The following is a 15,140-nucleotide window of genomic DNA, read 5'->3' as shown; positions in this document are numbered from 1 at the left end:
CTAGTTTTTGTTTTGGTTGTTGTTGTTTTTAAACTCGGGAGATAGTGCCTAAATGACTGTCTCTGTCCCCACCACAAGTAATATTTGCTCCCACCGCCTGCAAGGCCATCGGTTAAACATTTGAGTTCCCATGGCATGGCTGCCTGCTGCAGAATGCCAGTCACCCGAGCTGGAAGGCGAGGTCTCTACGAAAACTTGATGTTGGGTAAATGGACAGAGCTGGCCGGTATGAGAATGTGCCTTCCTCGGGGAGAGATCAGGTTGGAAAGACAGTCATGCCGGTGGGAAACACTTGCACTGGAGGGCGGTTGTTATCGGTGGTGACTTTGGTAGAATAAAATGAAACATTGTCCAGCCTGTCCCATCCTCATGGCCCCCAGGGAGCCTCCTCTCTACTGAGGAGGAAAGAAATGACAGGGCGCAGTTGAAAGCCACCACCACAAACAGATCAGAAGGACTGACCAACTGAAATGCCTTATTTTCATGAGGTGTTTGGGGAAGTCCTCTCTAACAAGCAAAAACTAATGAGATGACAAAATGAACCATGTGGGAGTCAGTGCCATGGTTGTAAACAGCAATGATGCAGAAACTCTGGGGTTGGAGTGAGTTTGTTATATTTGAGTAACAGCAAGAAAGTCTGTGTGGCTGGAGCAGAGGGGAAAAGAAAGCAATGGGAAGTAAGTTTAGAGTCAAGTACAATTAGATGTTGTCTACGGGTTTACAGAATGTGGTCATGGCTGTGGACTCACATCCGGCTGGTGAAAAGAATCGACTGCCATGATTTGATCTGTATTTTCAAAAGATCACCTTTATGACCACCGAGGAGGCCGTAGAAAGAGAAGAGGAGGAGGAGGAAGATCAGTTAGGAGAAAATTCAGAGTATTACTTAGGAAAATGTAATCACGGATGGCTAAACTTAGATGATCAAAAAGTGATGGAAGGCAGTAATAAATGGTCAGCATCGGCTAGAGTCTGACAGTAGATCCGACAGTTCTTGTTGCTACAGTGGACATGGAAAATCAGGCCCGCAAGCAACTCATTTGAAAGAGTTCTAATATTATGATAAGGGAAGGGCTAGAGGAGGGAGTACATTGAGAGGAACAAATTTGACAGTTTTTAAAATTAAAAGGTCTATTTTATCCAAGCTGACACATTATAAGTACTATAGCAACAAGAACTGTAATACAGTATAGCCATTTGCATAGAGATATCTTGGAGCTAGACACTCAACTATAATTGAATTGAGGGCATGATTGTTGCTATTGTTAGGAGTCAGAGGGTTTGTTCCAACCCATAGCAACCCGATATGTAACACAAGGAAACTCTGCCCAGTTCTACACCATCCGCAGAACTGTCCTTCTGTGTGAGTCCATTGTTGCAGCCACTGTGTCGGTCCATGTTGTTGAAGGACTTCCTTTTTCTCCCACTGGTGCTCTGCTTTTCCAAGCATGATGCCCTTTTCCAGGGACTAGTCTCTTCTAACAGCACCAAGTTATGACATTAGATGAGACTACCTGTGTTCTCACCCTGTTGTAACTATGTCCATGGAGGTGGTGAAGCATATAAGACACAATGTTATGAGGGCTTCCTTAGACATAAACACCTGGAGTGAGTCACTGGGATTGGGGGTTCCAGACCATGATCTCAGAGGATGCCATAGCATCGTTCACAAAGACAATGTTCTCCATCATATTTTGGTGACTCATGAAAGCTCATGAGCAACCATCTCAGATGCAACTATTGGCCTCTTCATGTTCAGGAAAAAGAATGGGGAAGAAAATCAAAGATACATGGAAATAATTAGTTCTGTGGACTAAGAGATCACATGAGAATAATTCTCCATGATCCCGAGGTAAGAAGAACTAGATGGTGCCCAGCTACCACTACCAAGTTCTCTCTCTGAAAAGGATCACAGTAGGAAGTCCTGGGTAGACTGGAAGAAAAATGTGGACTAAAACTCAAAATCATAAAAAGGACCAGGATTACTGATCCGATAGAGGCTGGTAGAACCCCAGACTAAACCCTTGGTCTCTTTTCAGGTCTGGAAATGAACTCACCTCATGGCTCAATTTTCAGCCAAACAATGGGCATATCTATCCGGAGGCGGGGTGGGGGGGGGATAACATTAACGGGGTACACACACCTTAGTACAATGAACCATTTACCATGAAAAGGGAACTATTTTCCCAATGAAGAAGTTTAGAAAGGTGAGAAGCCAGAAATACAGTGAGAAAACGGGACGTTTGTAGGGATTGTAATCAATGACATGAAACAAAAAGCATATGAATTTGGAATGAAAAACTGAACTGCTCTGTAAACTTTCACCCAATACTTACCTGGCAGGGGAGATGCCATGATCACGAAGGTGGTTCTCCCAGGGTGGGGCTCATCCATTGCACTGCAGGTGTGCTGACCCCTGCGATTTCCCCAAATGTGGGAAACTCGACTGCATAATTTGTGGTAGTGGGGGACTGCGTTCGTGCTCTCCCCTGAAAAAAAAAAAAAACTTTCACCCAACCCATAATAACGAGCTAAAACCCTGACACAGCTATCTATGGAAATAGAAGGGTAAAGGGAAGAGAAAGGGGAGGAGTTATGCATCAAGCCTTTGGAAGCTCCATTCCTCCATGGCCGGGCCAGCTGAGAAATCCAGGATAGAGTGGAATGCCTAAACGAATGGAAGGAAGAGATGGCTAACCACCTCAGAGGATCCCGGGAGATTGAATAAATGCAGAGAAAAAAAGCAAAACTGAGTATTAATTCCATGCAATCTGTCAGTAAAAGATGGAATGAGAACATGGGAGTTTTAAAGTAGAGAAAAGGGTAGGAACTAGCCACCTCAAAGAGTCAGGGCAGGACCTGCTGAGGCATATGTGAAGTGACAGCCTGGAGATGCTGAGACTGCATCTCTTGGGTCAAAAATTTGAAGGTAGATCTTCAGCAACCTTTTTCTTCTGCCACGTTCCTTAGCTTGGGTATAGACAAAAGGGGAGGGTCTGTGTAGAACACTTTGTAGTAAAACTATCAAAGCTGCATGATGATGTGCAATGACAGGGTCCAATGCATCTGGGAAGACACTTCGGTGGCAGAAGAGGTACATGATTAAATTAAGGCCATAAAAATAAAATAAGGGCATAGTCTGATGTATACTATTGAAGAGTATTTGTTTGGAAAACAAAAAAAAGTGGGGGAGGAAAATGGCCTAGAAAGGGCCAAGAGGATACCTGTCGTTAGAACATTCAGGGCATGGAAGGACAAGCCACCCCTTCAGAGGACTGTAGACTCCAATCGGAACCTGGGGACACCCATCTTCACTTTGGGAGAGGAAGGAAAGGGTAAACATGGATGGAGGAGTGTGAAGACATATGGGAAACTGAGCTTGACATGACAGTCCAAATATGGGAGAGAAGGAGGAGGCTGGTAAAGGAATTCCATTTTGGAGATGGCTATGATACACAGGAACACAGAGATATAAGTTTGTATGATCATGGATTGTCGAGGTTCTGGATTTTGTCGTGGAGATTGAGTAAACTAGGAATGTAAGATTTTAGGTGTTGATTCTATGATCTTTAGGTAAAAATGGACAATTCGTCTAATTTTAGCTACCCTCTTGGACGTCTGCTTTAGGAGAGAGAGAAGGAAGAGGCATGCAGGGGAAATTTTGGTGGTTATTGGAGAGAGGTAATTGATGTTACATCTCTGATCTAACCATGAAAATGTGGTAGTCTTTTACCTTCTTCTAAATCCCATGATGGCGGAATTTGAGTCTCAGTCCTACCACATGTATCTGAATGTAAGAAGCCTCCTTAACAGGCTGCATAGTAATGTGTTGAAGTGGGGCAACACTGAGCTTAACACAAAGCCCCATGAGCTGGGAATTTTTAAGTCTATTTTACAGGTTTTAAAACAAAGCCTGACTCTTTCAGATTTTTGTAAATTCCAACCCTCCCTATAGGTTAAAACTTTAAATTTGTACTCATCAAACTGACTCCAACTCCAGGGTCACCAAACTAGATCAGCCTTCCTCTTCTATCTTATAAGCATCTAAGATTTCTACCTAAGCACCAACCTGGGCTGTCTCTCCAACAATTCACAGAGCAGATCCATTCCTGGTTCCCTTCTCCCTGAGATCCTCGGCAATCCATCCTCAGTTGTCATGGCAAACCCTGGGCCATGTGGCCACCCTGACAAAGGGCCACTGTGCCCTCTTACTGAAGCTGCCCCATTGTGTGATAGCCACATGCACACTCAGCTTGGATAGGCTCCTTATAAATCAGCCGGCTGTCTCTATGGGCAGAGTTTGCTAGTTTTCCAATTTAATATTTCCCTCTATTTCATGAAAGGAGAAGATCTCTAGGCTAGGATCCTCACTCACACCTCCTTAACTGTTTACATTCACATCAACCTATCTTCTGGACACTGGCATCCGCCCTTCTTTTCCGCCCAGTTCCCTTTCTGTAGCTGAGGAAAGATGTAAAGAGGTTTTGACTGCCAGGCAGAGGAGGTCGTAGGAAATGGGGGGTCAGGATGTGATCTGACGGATAATTGATAAGTCTAATTGGCGAATTCTGGGCAGTGAGATAGATTAGCTGCAAGGGGCTGCACTGTTCTGCTAAGAAATAATTGGGAAAGAAGTGGATGTGATAACGTAGAAATAAAAATATGTTATACAGGTTAATTTAGACCTATTTATTAACCTTCCAACTATAAACGTAGTTGAAGCTCAAATTGTCATGCATAAAATGACAATCATGGGGCACAAGACTTTGTTGTATTATTTCTAGAATCTTATCTTGACTCACAATGAACTATAGATAACATGATATGTCTAGCATATAGACTGTGTAACAGGGACTTGGCAGAGATGGAAATTTATTGAAGACTAATTTTAATCAATTTTAATTACATTGTAATGTAAAACTACATGATATAATAATAGGTCTAAAGCATTATGAATTAAGTTAATTTTTTAATAATTGCCTACTCCAGACCCCTCATGATAGACCTAAATCAGGGATTCTCCGGCTTGGTATCATTGACATTAGAGATCAATAATCCTTTGCAGTGGGTGGTTGTCTAGAGCACTGTAGGAAGGTACCAGCATTCTTGGCTCACCCACTAGGTACCAGTGGCTTCCTCTCTGCATTATGAAAACTAAATATGTCTCATGACATTGCCAAATATCCCCCAAGGACAAAATCACCCCCAGTTGAGAATCACTGGCCTTGTAGTAATCAATGTTACCCATTTGCTATATAATTTCATGGAACTATTTTTTCTACATTTACCTGTAGCTATATGTATCAATAGAATGTGTTTCCCCTTTTTACACACATACCTATGCATTTGGACTACCTATATAGGTTGGTACACAGAAAGACATTTTTGTCTTAATATGGTACAGTATTATGTAGCATGAATAGATCACTAATTGAACTTTTAATGCGCTGCTTTGTTTCCTTTACCTGTCTTTTGCATAATTGGAAGATCCTCCTAACAGGCTCATATATTCTCTTGTACACACAGATTTGCGCCAGGAGCACAGGGGAGCCTTTCCATCATCTCCAAAATGATGACATCATTCACTAGATTCTTTGTGCTCCTTAGAAAAAAATGCATCTTTCCCATTGAAAACAAGCCTAAGGGAAAAGAAAAAGGGGAGGCAAGGGAGAGGAGAGGGGTGGGAAAAGTGAGGACAAAGGAAACAAAGAGGGGTTTAACAACCACTTCGTGGATTGGTACCGCAATGATGCTGAGCACTAGTTGAGAAAAATGGTGTGTGTGTGTGTGTGTGTGTGTGTGTGTGTGTGTGTGTGTGTGTGTGTGTGTGTGGCTGAATAGCAGGATAGTATATTTCAGCTGTCCAAGGAAAATATCCTGGCACACGAAGAGGGAAGGAGAAAGAGGAAGTGTCCAAATTCATGTCCCAACACATCTGAAGACTTTGTCTCCCTCACCCATCTGCCTCCAATACCTTTTATTTAATAAGTGCTCCTTTAATTCATCCCCATAATCTGAGGTATATTTTATATTGGAAAAAAATATCACATACTTTCAACATAATTTTCCTTCATGGGATCCTAGGAAATTGCTATAACCGTACCCTTGTTGATCTATCTGCCTGGGAGGAGTGCATGCTCAGTATCCGACAGCCTTCCCTGTAACATGTCTGCATTAGAGAAAGTCCGGGTTTTCAGGGTTAGTCACCTCTGTCCCGAGAAAGGCTGCAGACGAAGGTCCTCATTGGCTTGGACCTTGTACCTGTCCTTTCAGCAGACCCTGTATAACTTTCAATGTGTGACCGCCCCTAGGAAACGTTGCACGACCCTTCACCTCCCGACTCTTCTCTTAGGCACCTCGCCTATAGACACAAAACCCTGTGTTCTTATGATGGCCTAAACATCGCAAATGCTTCATCTTGTATTCATTGTTTCCTGAGTCAAGATGTTGTGGGCAAGAATATGTCGAATCAGTCCCATGTGGCCTACTTTTGTGCGTTGGTATATTTAATTGCTCTAAGTAAGTCACAGATCCCATCCAAATTCAAGAAGTAGAGAAATAGATCGTATCTTGAGAGATAAGATATAAAGTCTCATTGCAGAGGGATCTGGACACCTAAGTACCACTTTTGGGGGTTAGGGGGAACCAAATAAGCTAGGGTTATCTGTTCCCATAAACACACACAGCCACAGAAACAGTACACAAGGGCACCATGAGTCAGAACAGATGCAATGACAGTGAGGCTTGTTGGGTCATATCTATATCATCTATACTTAGCCCTGTGTGTGTGTATACATATGTCTGTATTTTATTGAGTTTTTTAATAAAATTACACAGAAAAGTAGGGTACCCTTTAACAATGTCTACATATTATTTAGTGATATTGATTCTATTTTCCACATTATGTCAACAGTCTTCTAAATCCCATTCTGGTTTTATTGTCCTTGCTTCCCTATCCTTCTTGATTTTTTAAGGTAGATGTTGACTGTTTGCTATATATGTATGTGTGTGTGTATATATATATATGTGTGTGTGTGTGTATACATACGAATTTATATATATACACATCAAACTATATATATATGAAAAAGCCAAATGCTCAAAGAAGCTTCTAGATAACTAATTATAAATTAGAGATCATTTAGATAGATAATGGGATAGACATGGAGCACAGTACTGTAATCATGGGTGATCCTGTTTCTTTTATGACCCAATCCATTATTTGGTTGGAAGGTGACCTCCGGTATTAGTCTTAGTTCTGCTCTCTGGACAGGTGAGGCTGTGCTTGGTGTAGTCAGTGGATCTGATGGACTGGTTTCTTCTTTGACTCTTTGGTTTCTTTCCTTTTTGCTTCAGAAGAGTAGTGACCAATAGTTGTATCTTAGATGGCTGTTCATAAGTTTTTAAACTTCAAGCTTAGCAAATCTATGCTGTGGGGTGTTTGGCTCTCTGTAAGCGGTATCCATGACTGTTCTTTCTGTGATTTGCTCTATGTAAGTATATACAACAGGGATTTTATAAACAATTTATCCAAAGCATTTTTAATTAACTTTAAAAATCTATGCCTTGTGAACCCAAAATTACACTTTTCTCTACCTGAGAGAAAGCTTACTTATGTACATAATGGAATATGGGGTAGGACGTTGATTGTTGCATTATTTTCAATCCAAAAACAGTAAATAAACTAAAGCTCCATGGATAGATAAAAATAAAGTTAGGCAGATCCATCCATACCTCATCACAATGATGAGTAAGGGGCCACATCACCCCTGCTGATTGGACTCAGAAGGAGACAGAGTAGAACTGCCCCATTGGGGTTCCAAGGCTGTAAGTCTTTAGAAGACCAGACTGTCACATATATATTTTCCCCATGGATCCTTTAATGAATTCCAGCCACATATTTGGGGTTTGATGTCAATGATTTTAAACACTATACCACCATGACTCCTTAAGAAAGTAAGGGAGGTAGACAAAATAAGCTATTCTCCCGAAAACTTTGCAGGTAGCAAGAGATCATGTTTTATGGATTGAAGTCAGTAAGAATGAAAAGACAGAGCATCTGCCCTCTTCCCACGATGGTATGAAATTAGATTCTCTTTACATTCCACCTTACAATCCCATGAATCCTCTTCAACTCTCAGATTTGTTCACTGACTGATTGACAGTCATCACAGAGAATAAGGATTCCAGGCTCATGCATGGTGTCCCCTCTGGGACCAGGTGCCTCTGGTTCCATTTTCGGGGAGCAGTGTCACAGCGGCCAGATGATCATTTCATCCTGTGACCCTCAAAACCCAGCCAAGGATAGGAGCCAAGTGTGAGCAGGAAAGGAGCCCAGGCCTCAATTCCTGATCTGTCACAACCACGCCAAGTCTTTGGAGTGAAATCCCTTCTCAGATGGCTCCAGTGGAGGGCGTGGTCTCAGGATCTTGGACACTGGCCTTGGGTATTTCTCTTTGTACATGTCCCATGGATAGAAGGGAGACTAACTCATGGTAGAGCCCATTCAGACACCAGGAAGGAAGTGGCACATGATCAGATTTCTCTGACAAGGGGAGACTGTAAGGTACAGCCCCTCGGCATGTAACACATGGAAACATGTGCCTGTTGCTAAGGAAATGCTATAATGCAGGGTGAACAAATGTGGCCTGAATAGATCCCATCAAAAATGCTCTCTGAGGCCCACTCCTTTCAGTCCTTTTCATCGCCAGAGCCGGAGTCCAGCTGGAGCCAGAATTAGTGATGGGTAAAGAGCTCAAAAGGCTGCTGGTCCTGGTCCAGGGCATCTCCAATTCATGTAAAGCCTCTCGGGTTTGAAAGTCTTGAGTGGCCAAGCTGTCCCGTGAGAGTTCTGGCTCCTCTCTTTCTTGCATTCGGGGCCACAAACCAGTATCCCACTTTGTGTGTGTGTGTGGGGGGAGGATAGTGGGGGGGGGGGCAGTGGAAGCTAATCAAAGCAGCTTTTAAAAGGCTTTCAGGGTTTGTCAAAAGGGTGTTTTGGGTAGAGACCAGAACACAGTTCTGCTCTAAGCCTGTTTCCCCTTCTCTCTTAAATACACACAGATTGAACTAGACTCCACAGCAACAAGCTTGGAACAAGCAAAAACCTTTCAGCGAAGCCATTAAACATGATTTTTCTGCTCCATGGAGAAGCAGCAGCTAAGGGCTAAAAATAAATAAATGCCCAAAGTTCCAGGCTGTAGATTTTTACTTTAATTAAAGAAAATGAAAGTATCCCCCGTCTGCGTTCCTCTGGGTGTCCACTCAGTACGAGCTAGGCAGGAAGGGCTAGATGGAGCCCACTTATCCACCTGGACTGTTTTGGAAGGTTCCCAGAATACCACAAATAAGTGTAGAAGTGACAGAGATGATTTAGCAAAAAATATCTCACGGATTTTATCGGCTGCCTGGCCTGATTGATCCCAGGGGGACAGCAATATGTCTGATCTGCTGCACCCAGAGACATCTGAGCTTGCAAGAATTTTATTTGCTTCAAAATTAGAAATAGCTGCTAAATGGCTCTCCTCCCTCACACAGTTCTTGCTGTGTAGGTTCATCTGAAATGGGGGTGGGGGCTGGGAGTAAGAAAGAGACACCAAGAGGAGAGAATATTATCAGAAAACTCAATTACCGCTTCCTTTCTCCTGAGATGTCTTACACATCCTAAATTTATATAACAGAGAGAGGAAGGAAGTAGGCTTCACTTTTTCCACTTAGAGGCTTAGATGTGCAGTAGGGGGTGGTTAGCTCAGTTCTGGAGGTGATTAGCTAAGCAGTTGCTTAATGAGGCTATCTAACTCAATTAGCTGGGCAGAAAATGGGGGAAATGAAAAAGCGAAGCTATTGTGCAGATGTGTAGTTTTCCACGGCCTCTTCCCTTGAAGATCACTGGGATTCAGAAAGGAGGGAAAACCGGGGCATGTTCTCCTGTCATCTGTTGGAGGAGGCTCAGAGATGGAAATACCAGGTAAACATCAAGCCACCTTTCTGTCAACCAACTTGTGTGCATGCCAAGAACCCTGGTAGCTGAGAGGGTGACACTGGGTCACTAACCACAGGGTCATCTGTTTGAACCTCTCAGCCCTTCCGAAGGAGAACGATCGGAGGATCTGCCCCCACATCACTTACAGTCTCAGAAATGCGGGAGAGCAGTTTTATGATGTCTCATAGAGTCACTATGGGTCTGAATTGACCCGATGGCAGTGGGTTTTGTTGGAACTACATGTGCCCCACCACAGGGCTGCACCCAATAGAGAATTGTTCTTTTTCTTTCCAATAAAGGTAAAAGATGCAACTCGAGTACTTAACCATGAAATATGTGGATGAAATTGTAAAATCTCTCCTTAGAATATATCATTTATCGATGAAATAACCATGTACGTTTACAGTTGCGAATGTACATATTTAATTATTTCTTTTTTCTAATGCTCAGTTTTCATGGACCTAGTTCATGCAAATTACTGATGACATCAGTGTCTTCATTGTAATTAATCCAGCAGCTTTCTAGAGCTCATTGTTTCTGCGTTGATGTGATTCATCTGAGGTGTGTCCCCAAAATACTCCTGTGCAGTCTATTGTGACCCATAGCAACCCTAAGGGGGAGGGGTTCCAGTCTGTAAGCCTTTATCAAAGTAGAGTGCCCCTTCTTTCTCCCTCAGAGTGGCCAGTGGTGGGAAACCACTTATTGCTTAGCAGCCTACCACTTTAACTCCTGCAGCACCAGAATTCTCATTTGAGGTATAATTCTTTTCAATCCATGCATAAGCCATTGTCCTTATTTGCCTAGAAAAAGAACAATGCTGCTGTGTTAAATTTTATCTCATAGATGCATGTTCTTGAATGCCATACTATAATCCCTCAGCAGTTACAAAAGGAAATACATTCCATTGCACCCCCCCATCTTACTACATGGTCTGCAGACCTCTATGGAGATGTAAGGTTCACGGTGATCTTAAGAGAAGGGTTCCCCCAAATGGTAGTTGTGCTATTAAAAAAAAAAACCAATTGGGACGTATTCAGAAATCCGCAAGACAGATACACCTTGATTAGGAGATGGTCCCTGTCTGCTGAGACAGAATTTGTGTGGAAAAACAACTCTCTTCCCACACGGTGACAGAGCTGAGACGGGGTTGCACCCCTTTGCTCCCTGATCAGGCAGTCATGCCACCGATAGAGTGTGTGCTTCAGGAGGCCAGGGAGAGGATCTTAGTTATCTTATTCAGGTCACATCACAATATGTAACAGAATAGGATCTCAACAAATGTTAAGTCAATGAATGAATGGGTTCATTACTTAAGCAACGCATCTCATATGACTTTAGTATGCTTTGTCCCTCCCCCCCCAATTGAGAAATATGGCGAGAAGAGCTTGAAAACTCTAAATGTAGCCAAATTGCTCCTTTAACTCAAGAGTGACATTATACAGTTTCTGGTGACACTCCAACATGGTTTCTTTGGGCAGACTCATATTGCAACATCTCAGCGCTTTGGCCCATCTCCATCCCAGCTCGCTGAGCAGCAGCAGAAATCAGCCTAGCACCAACCCAACATTTAGTGGCCATAGAAATGGTCCAGGAAGTTCCTGCCAAGATTGTGGCTGAGAGTTCCTGGTCTCATGGACAAGTCTCCACAAAAGAACAAACCCTTGCTCTGGTGCCTTGTCAATTACAACCCAGCTTTCCAGCCCGCAGAGCCTCCAAGAATCCAGCCAACTTCCCACATGGACCTGGCACTGCCTATGCAAGAAGCGAAAGTTGTGGCATTGGCACTTTTTTGGGCTTTGTTCAACTGCGTAGTGACCCGGGGTTGGGGAATGGTTAGCACACATAGGAGGTGAGGTGGCTGGGAGGCTGGGGGACAGTTTCTGAGAACAAAGCTTTTCTGATATAGATCAGAAAAGCCACTCTTAGGTCACATATCTCCGATGTGAAGTGGAGGCACAGAGGGGTAGGGGTCCAATCCTTCTCTGGGCTCTTGTGGGATAGATTCATAAACCTTATGTTATCATCCCCTTTCAAATATACCTCCAGCTCCCAAAGCTGTCTCATTACCATTGTATTCTCTGTCAGGCACAGAATGTTCATGGGACTCAACAAATTCACCTCTACTTCCCCTCAGTGTCCTACCTGCTCTGAGTCTCCTCTGGTCCAGTGTCTGCCACACAGTAGACGCCCAATATTTCTTTGACCTTGGCCAATTCACTGCCCTCCTCCCAACCTCCAAATCCTCAACTTGAAATAGGGATGATTCTATAACCTTCACTTTCAGAGCTTCCATGAAGAACTGGCATATTTTAAATGCATTGAAAGCTGAAGAACAGTACGTTATCCATAAATAAGGATTATGATCAGTGTAATATATGCATAGACATCAAAGCCAAAGGAATTCCATTAAATGAAACTGCACCAGACAAGAGAAATTGAGCTCATTCTCTCTTCAGGCCCTAACCTTTGAAACAATACCAAGAACAACCTCAGTTTTCTGCCATCCATGAAACTCTTTGCTTACTTATTTTTCTTAGGCTCTCCCCTCACCCCCGGCTGCTCACAGCTTGTCCTCTGTGGCTGTTGTTATTTCTCTCTCTCTTTATGTTCTAGTTTCTCATGCTAAAGTCTGTTCCATTTGGCTGAAAGATTAGGCCAGACAATATCCGATATGACGTTCCTTCCCCCAGCCCCCAGAGAGTTGTCGATGAAGTCCAGTGTTTGGCCAGCAAACGTCTAAGGACTGAAACAACCACCTGTGGACTGAACATTGTCGGGGTTTTTTTTCCCTAACTGCACAGCCTGGGAATGCCCAGGAAGAGGATGAGATCATCTGTCTCGTCTGTGAGCCGCATGTTCTGCAGGTCTCCACATTCCTCATTACATCATGCTGGAAAGAGAGAGAGTCTGGCTATCCCTTACGCAATCAGTCGGGGTGTTAAGTATGAGAGGCCCTGGATTGCCAGAGAGTAGTGATTCCCGATTCTCTTTTCAAATGAGTGTGCACACTCATTAATTCTGCAATAGCTATAGCGATTCTGTTATGTGCCTGTGAATTTTAATGTTAAAATCACCCAGTGTGTTCATTTACACACTCATTCATTGGATAAATATTTCCTTGCAGTGTTTATCAGGAGCCTTCAGGAGCCAGAAATATAGAGATGAACAAAAGAGAGTCCCCTGCCTTCATGAGGATGCTTTTCTATTGCAGAAGATGGACAGTGAAGAAGCCAGCATGTCAGTATGTTATTCCATATAAGTACTCCAAACAAGCCAAACAAACAAAAAACTCTAAGCTAATAGGACAGAATAGTAATAGAAGCTATTTTCCATAAGCTAATAAAGGAAAGCCCCTTTGCAAAAGGTAGCAGTTGAGAAGAGGTCAGAAAGAATTAGCCAAAATTCAAAATAAATATTTGGGAGAAGGGACCTCCAGACAGAGAAAAGAGCAAGTGCAAAGGTTCGGAGAACAATGTATGTGTCAGGAGAGATGGTCACAGTATGTTTTTCCTGCATACATTATGTTAGAGTACCAGGGTCATCCCATGCTGAGGCTGAGAATTATTCTCCCCACTTTGCAGGTGAGAACACGCCATCTGAGGGTTGGTTCTTGCATCTTCTAGAAACAATCCCCAACATGCATGCTTCACAACTTAGTCTTTCTTCACTCTGATTTTACTTAATTTCCACAGGTGCTTTCTGTTAGACTTTTTTTAAAATTCCTATAGAGGTAAAACTAAAAAAATTTTTTTTAAGTATGTGATTGAGGTTAAAGCAAAGAAAGGGAGGATGAAAGAATTCTCTCACTTCCCCTCTGGTTTTCATAAGAACATTGGATGTTCTGCATTTAAAGAAAAAAAACTTAAAATCCTTGAAGAATTTATCAAGTTACGACATTAGCCATGCTTACCATGGAGGCAGTTGTAAGTTATTCCATTGGAGTCCCCAGGATGCCAGAGAATCATGGTTCTTTCTGTGAACCAAGGCAACAGGTGGGCTGCTGATGTGGATATTTGTGTTTAATGCAAAGAGTTTGATCTAAATAGACTTCTTTTGATAATCATGAATAAATTTTATCACGCAGTCATCATTGAATGTCAAGCTTCCAAATCCATGCATGGTGCAGAAAATCGCGACGTAGTGTCATGAAGGCGGATGTGTTGGGGCTCCAAATGATTCCTTACCAGAGCGCAGATGGCTCCAGAGAGTGAAAGATGATTAAGAATTATGGAAGTGGGGGAAATTGATGACCATTAATTATGTCTCACATAGTGTCAGAACCTTATAAGTTAGATATGATTATCTTTATTTAAAAGAATTTGAAGTTTGTGGAGATTCTGGAACTAACCAAAATCAGTTAGTGAATGTTTCTACTGGCCTTCAAACCTAGGTCTAGCTTCGCTATACCAATATCTTGGCCTGCTGTCTCATTTTTCTCCCTGAAAGGCATAGATACAAATCAAATCCCTAATTTGCAGAGCCTACAGGTCTATAATTTTTTTAATGATTAAAAGTTCAGGGGCTAAAATATCTGCTTGGCACCCCAAAAAGCTAACCATTCCAAACTTAAACAGAGACTACCTAAACCAAATTTATCCCTTGAACACAGTCCTTCCAAAAAGTTCTGGCCTCCGACTCCTGGCTCCCGTTTGAAGTTACTTAATGGGGATCCTATAATAGACATAAATAGCCATGGGTAATCCTCAGGGCTCCTTGCTGAGCGACCACTGGTGCAGTCTGAGGTTTGGACGACACTATCAAGAGGAGTTGGATTAACTGGTTCTGTGCCTCGCAATCCAGCGTCATCTTTACAGAGGAAATACACCATTCCTACCAAAGGATTGCACCAGTGGTGGCTAGGCATCTAATAACTCATGGCTTTACTCTAAGCTTTGGTGTGTATTTTTACATGTTGGACTCCTTATTGGGAGCACAGGCCCCATCAGAATGGGGATCATACTTAATCACCTCTGTGTTCCCACAGAATGCCCAAGGGTTGGCCCCAGGGCAGGTTTGAATGAACATACATATTATCTGTTGCTGCAGAACAAACGGGTCTGAAATTCAGTGGCTTAAAACCCCCACCATTTGTTGAGCTCACAGTTCTGAGGATCAGCAATTCAAGGCACGCTCGGCTGGATGGCTCGTCTGGTTTCTG

The 15,140-nt window shown here is 42.8% G+C and overlaps 1 non-coding gene across 1 annotated transcript; it reads left to right on the top strand.

Annotated features, from left to right (window-relative positions):
- The first annotated feature begins 2,328 nt into the window (after positions 1 to 2,328).
- On the top strand, positions 2,329 to 2,492 carry LOC142460544 (U1 spliceosomal RNA). The gene has a single exon (XR_012786728.1). It is a non-coding gene; the product is annotated as a U1 spliceosomal RNA (small nuclear RNA).
- Positions 2,493 to 15,140: the final 12,648 nt, after the last annotated feature.

The sequence above is a fragment of the Tenrec ecaudatus genome, chromosome 10 (assembly GCF_050624435.1).
Source record: "Tenrec ecaudatus isolate mTenEca1 chromosome 10, mTenEca1.hap1, whole genome shotgun sequence".
NCBI lineage: Eukaryota > Metazoa > Chordata > Mammalia > Afrosoricida > Tenrecidae > Tenrec > Tenrec ecaudatus.
Note: the sequence above shows the minus strand (reverse complement) of the source record. Positions and strands in the feature narration are given on the sequence as shown.